This window comes from Diorhabda sublineata, chromosome X (genome assembly GCF_026230105.1).
Source record: "Diorhabda sublineata isolate icDioSubl1.1 chromosome X, icDioSubl1.1, whole genome shotgun sequence".
Taxonomy (NCBI): domain Eukaryota; kingdom Metazoa; phylum Arthropoda; class Insecta; order Coleoptera; family Chrysomelidae; genus Diorhabda; species Diorhabda sublineata.
In genome coordinates, this window is record NC_079485.1 from 12013315 (window position 1) to 12020253 (window position 6939).

The following is a 6939-nucleotide window of genomic DNA, read 5'->3' on the forward strand; positions in this document are numbered from 1 at the left end:
CGTCCCTAACGTAGCGAACGAGTCCAAAGTTATACTTGAATCGGGTGTGCAAGTCGTATCCAGAATATACAAGGTGAACCTTGAATGTTGTTGAGTTGACCTTTGTTTCTGCTATAGCCAGAGTATAAAGTTTCTTCGACTGCAAATGTCGGAAAGCTTTCTCATGCCCTATTGATCATCTGAAATTGGAATCAGTGAGCACTTTATATCTCCGTGATTTCTTCCAACTGTTTCAACTTGGCATCTAGAATGTTCAAATAAAGTGTGAATGAATTTTTATTGTATTCTTAATCTTATCAATGTATATTTTTACACAAAAATTGATTATTTCAATGAAATATGTTTATCATATTTTCTCTCATATTCAGAGAAGCGTCATTTTTATTCGATCCTAAATTATAGATAGAAATCTTGTACGTGTGTATGCTCCTACGTATCATAACTAAGTATATTCTATACTTTTATAGTAAAAAGTGTAATATAGTTTTATAATAGATTCCATGACGCCTAGTTATGTTAATCCGGTTGTGGCTAAATGTTATTTTTATTACCCATATATACACATACATAGAAAGAAGCGAATAACGAACCATTTTCCATTTGCTCTTTATTATATATTATGTAATTGTGACATGAAAGAATTCAACAAGACATTTAATCCAGCAAATAGAAGTTCTCAGGATTTATTGCTCCATTACTTCCCGTTATTATCAAAAAAGTTATGGAAAAATTTATTAACCTCTTTCTTAAGATTTACATCAAAAGCTTTCTAAATGGATCTTTCACTTCCTTTACGATCTCACAATGTTTTTGATTGTTATTTCCCCATCTTCAGGCCTATAAAATTTATTCAGAAGATTCTCAACCTTCTTTTTCTTATAAACGACGTTTTTTCTCGGGGGGTGAGAAGGAATTACCCTCAAAAAAACTTACTACATGACAAAACCATGGAATGTGTGAGTTGGACGGAAATATTATATAAGCTTGGAAAATAATGTGCAAAGTTTGATAATGGTTGATTTATTATACTGCTTCAAAAAGTCCATTCCCATCGTCGTTTTTGCTAGTAGTTGTATAACAACGTTTAATATTTTTATTGCTTGGTCATTCATAACAGTAACTTTTAAAACTCACTTACGGCACTATATGATTATACTAAAACCAACGAACAGATTTAAATACGAGAAAATATCTATTGTAACGAACTCATCCACGACTTGGACTGTGAAGCCAGCCCTGTCTGGTTATGATGGAAGAGTAAGTTTGGCGAATGCGCCAGTTTTCTGAAACCGTTTGATATTGTTTTATTACATGTTTTTATATACAGCGGCGATTTGTTTACATTGTTTGTCAGAAACAATTTCTAGGGAGGTCCTTTTATTTATTTGTAAAAGTAAACGGTGAATTTGAATAAATAAAGTAGTGAATAGTTAATTATTATAAATAGTGAGTAAGTCTAGTGTAAATGTATAAGTGAATTAGGTACGTAAGTAAAAGACAGTGTGTTTTAATTCACACCATCACTAGAAATAGTTTAAATAAATAAGAAAATTATTACTATTACTAACAATATCAGAATAAGAGTTCAATGAAATTGTAACGTAAAAATTATTAAGTGTCTGAGAAACAAACTGAATCATTCAATAAAAGAGACACATAATTGATAAAATATATATGTAAAATGGAAATCAGGTACCTACCCAATGAAATAACTATTGAGATATCTGTGAGTAACAGTAATAACGTAAAATATATATAGAGAAATAGAAGAGGAAAAATAATGTAAAAATGGAAGATTTGGCATTCGATAAAGTCATCTAGTTCCCATATCTAAGCACAATAATCAATGGTAAATATGATAGAATATCTGAATTTATAAGAAGAATTGAGAGCACATTATATTACTCAAAACTACACTCACGAACAGAAAAATTAGCAAATTTTGTTGAACTGAAAAAAACTACGGTATCGGTAATAACAATTCATTCCATTCTTTTTTCCAAATATTTTGGTTAAAGCGCATATATTCTTTTTTCATATTTTGTTTTTTCAATCGAGTGACGATTTGCAATTCCTGCAATCTCCTATTCTTATTTATATGTTGTTGCTAATCTTCGGAATGATTTCTCGAAGACGTCAATATGAACTGAAATCACCAAGCTACTAATTGTAATTTATATACTATACAATATTATACACTGTTAAAAATGTGAACTCTTATCAAAACTTTGCACGCATGTAACCAGCTTTTGGTAATCAATACTTATGCCACACCTGCCTCCACACTCTTATACAGTCTCAAATTACGCTTTGGCTAAATTGATATAGATATTACTTCCAATATTTATTGTTTTTACAACAATGTTGTGAAATAACAAGATAACAAGGTTGCTTAAATATTGATAATTTCTTTACACAGAAAACTGCTTAATCGTACAGCAGATGACAAAAAAGTTAAGTCTCGTTTTTGTTCACATTACGGGTTAATATAGTTACAACCAGTTTGCACGCTCTGATAGCCACGCATTTTTTTAGCATTTAATGATACAGATTAAACTTTCCAAACTTTCAAACAATCATTACGTGTTCATGATTTTTAAAAGTACTATAAAATACAGCTCTAGATTGATAGCATATCCATGAGAGAATACTTGTCTGTTAATAGATACTAGGACTACCAACAAAGATTGGAAAAATCTATTTGTTCTGGATATGTAAATTTTCTAACAAGTAAGTAGTAGTGGACAAATATTCTCAAGTCACAACAAACCTGTTAAGTACATGCTTGGGATACAAATGGGATACAGAGATAAAATGCGAACTATTCAAAATAAGAGACGAAGTAAATAAAAACAAATTAAAGTTAGTGTGTCGTTAGGCCCTTTTCACACCAAACGAATCCGAATCAATCTGGATCACTCCGAATCAAGTTGAATCTGATTCGTCATCTTCACTCTTTCATACCAGCTGAATCAACCTGAATCTATAAAATTCCTTTCATCTTCTTTTTGTTATATATGGTTATATATATTTTGTTTTATGGTATATACAGAAGATATGAGATTTCTGTTGCTGTGATTTTTATCACTGGCGTCATAAATCGTACTATTTTATTCAACTTTTAAAATTAATAACTCCACGTCCATCTCGTATATTGATTCAAAACTGACCGGACGAGGAATCTGACAGGTTGAATCAAGTGCGACCTCGAATAAAACCTGATTGAACCAGATTCGTCCGGTCTGAAGGCGGGAAAACATTTAAACGGAGCGCTCGAAGCCGAATCTTGGTCAATCAGATTCAACTTGATTCGGAGTGATTCTGATTGATTCGGATTAGTTTGGTGTGAAAGGGCCCTTAGACGACGTGATCCCTGTAGCAAACGATCAGATGAACAGTAATAGCTTAACTCATATATACGAGGATATATTGAAACATTCTTAGCCTACTATAGAACCAAACAAAATTTCAATGTCAAAATCTTTTATTACTCAATATATTCTCCTCATAATTGGATACATCTATTACAGCGAACCTGCAACGTCTCTAGACCTTTCAAAAACATGTTTCTTCTTGCTCTGCAAACCAGAACTCCACAGCTTTTATTACCTCCTCGTCGGAAAAAAAATAATGGCTTTAAGTACAAGTTTGGTAAATGAGACACATACAAAGTGTCAATGTGAAAATGTACCATTTACAACAAGATGTAGCTCCACTACATTAGTTTGTTCCAGTTGAAGAGAAGTTAAGTGGTAGATTTGCTTGAAAATTGATTGTTCAAAGAGGAGCAATAGTGTAACTACTACTTTTCGTCTTTAAATTTCTTCGTATAGGGCCAGGGTGATGTGGCTGAATTTTCTATAAGAGCTGAACTATGGAGGGTGGTACGTTTTTTTATATTGACATCACGTACGCATTTTATGCATTTTATTTTTTTTACTTTTGATGTAACTTCTAGTAATTACTTGATCACGTTATTTTTACTCACAAATAAAAATAAATTCCTTCTATTCTTCAATGTTTGTAGCTCGTTCTTTTAAATTAATAATCCTATATAACTATATATATAAGTTTGGTTAATATTTCTGGTATCAAAATATTCTAATACTCTTATTTTTATATAAATTCTAAAAAATACCAATATCTTTGAAAAAAAAAATATCAATTGGTGGTATGGACAGGCAAATAATACTATTGCCGGGCTGGAGTTATAAAGCATCGCATTTGAAATTTCTAGGAAAACATGAACATAGTTATTTAGTAACACTTCATTTCCTGTTTAAAAATTAACTTGCCACTTATTATATTTGTTGCCCTAAACGCAATGGCAGTCTTTATATAAGGAATGGTAAATACCTTCTCGTCAACATGCTTTCATAAAAGTACACACATTTTTACCCCAAATCATTCAGAAACGAGTCGAACGGACCAATAATGGACATTATGTGTATTCACAACGCTATTTTTATGAAAGCTACTACTTTCAAAACATTTTATTCAAAAGCAAGGTTGGCCCATAACATGAATTATAGAATTAACATCCAAATTCCGAAATAAATATCTCTCAATGTAATCTAAATTAATTTTAAAATGCTGATTTTTGTGAGTCTCCGAGGAGCTGGGAACTATAGGGGTGAACTCCAACATATCATTTCTCGCACGGTTTCGGAGTGATGCAAAGTTTTTGTTTGAGAATAAGTTGCTGCGCAATTTCCGTCCCATTCTAGGAAATACCATCTGTGTCACTTGACGACATTTATGGAATCGTTCTTGGTATAAGGTCTTAAAACATTTTTCTCATATTCTCCATAAACTAGCAGCATATCGACGCATTGGTCTGAACTGAAAGCAAATAACGTTGGATGTAATTACTTTTTAATTGAAATCTGTGGATAGTGCATATCGGAAACAACTAATTTGTTGATTAATTACACAAAGGATCTTTTTTAAAATGAAAAGTTAATCTACTTGATTTCTGAGAAGTTTGTAAGAATGAGCGAGATATTGGCTTTAGGCGATATAATTTGGGACAACCTTTGTATCTATAATGCATTAAGTCACCAACCCTTAATAAATCACTTTGTGTATTCGAACCCAAAAAAATAATTCTGTCAGTTAAGACAGCTGATAGTAAAAATATTTACAATTGCAATAATACCATTTTTGTGTAAATTTACATATATTGAAACCACATCATGCAGCATAAACATTCGTCTATCCTAAGTTACAAGGAAATGTTATTTTGTAAAATCGATAATAGCAATGGCAAATATTCACATTAATTTATTCAACAGAAGACAATGTACACAAGAGAGACCATAATCATTTTCATAAAGGAGAATCTATCAGTGTTATTAAAATTGAAAAATATATAATTTGAAAGTCATCAAAGTTCATTGAAACCAACTTAAGCAAAAGCACTTTTCGATGCATTATGAGGACAATGTCTCGCTTCTATCTGTATCATCAAATTCGAATTTGCTGGCGATCTCCATTGAGATCGGCTTAAGTGAAAGGTCTACTTTATTATCCTGCTTAAACCCTTTTATTGATCACTTCAGGTCTCCTTTTTCAATGTATTTTTTTGTGTTTTGTTTATTTGTTAATATTATACTAGTATAAGCAAATTGGATATTTATTGTTAATAAAATAAACTTCTAACAGTAGAAGTATGAATTATACAATTTATTTGTAGGAAATCAATGTTTAGTGAAGTGAAACTGTTCATTCTTTGAATTTCATAATTGCTCGGTTATAGTAAAAAGTAAAATAACTTACAAGATATTCCCAATAAACTTTTATCACACCAATTTTGTGATGAGCACATAATTTTCGCAAGATATACTGCATTCCGAAAGTTTGTATCAGTACCTGTTTCTAAAGCTACAAAGGCTTTTTGTAGAATGTGAGGGAAGAGATACTTAAAATTAGGAAGTTGGAAAGTTTTGCCAAAATATACATGAAAGAGGAATTTCCAGAATATTCGAATACTTACGGTTTATTCGTGTTGAGAATTTGAAAGATGCTCCCATCCCTAATATTATTATTGGGGTCTAAACTAATTAACCCGAAAGTCTTCTTTAGAATGTCTTGCTTTAATTCCTCCTTTGTTTTATGTGGAAAAATTAAATCATGATGTTTTTCCAGGACGTGACTATTTTCCCTATATTGATCTGTTTGCTGAAAGAATACATATGCAGAACTGAGAAATTTTTTTTACTTAGTAATCTTTCATTAACACTAATTAGAAAGAAAAATGTGCATTATGATAACTATTTCTATTTATCAACAATTGCTTTGCATGGTGGAACTTTGAAATCTGTTACATGTTTTTTTACTCACATTTCTTTACGTTTCTTACCCGTAAATATGTATTCGTTATTTCAAATGTTCAGGTCTATATTTTTGTTGTGGTTAAATGTTTTATTTGGTATTTATCATCGATTTCTTGATAGTTTGATGGTCTTAATCTTTTATATAATAATATTAACATTAAAAAAGCACGCGGTCAGTGGCGTACGGCACCAAGAATTAAGAACTTTACATCTTCTTAATGTTACGTACTATTCGAATACAAGTTTTCTCGCATTTCTAAGTAATTATCACAGAGTGACTACGGTGTTTTTTTTCTTGTTGATGCCCATATTTCTCCATTTGTTTCACTTTTACTATTATCTTCTGTCTCCATGAATAATATTATAAAGATAATATAACTTTTTTCTATCTGATTTATAACAATAAATTTTTCAAAAATACTTTAATCTTCAGAATTGTTAGGGTCAAAACAAACGACCACACTACACATTGGAATAAAGCTTTCACAAGCTAAAAATGTGAAAATATTCTCAACAAAGTCACACCCAGGACAGTTGATGCAACCACAGCACGATACAATACTTTAATAACTATAATCTTAACAATATTTTACTATTGTTATCC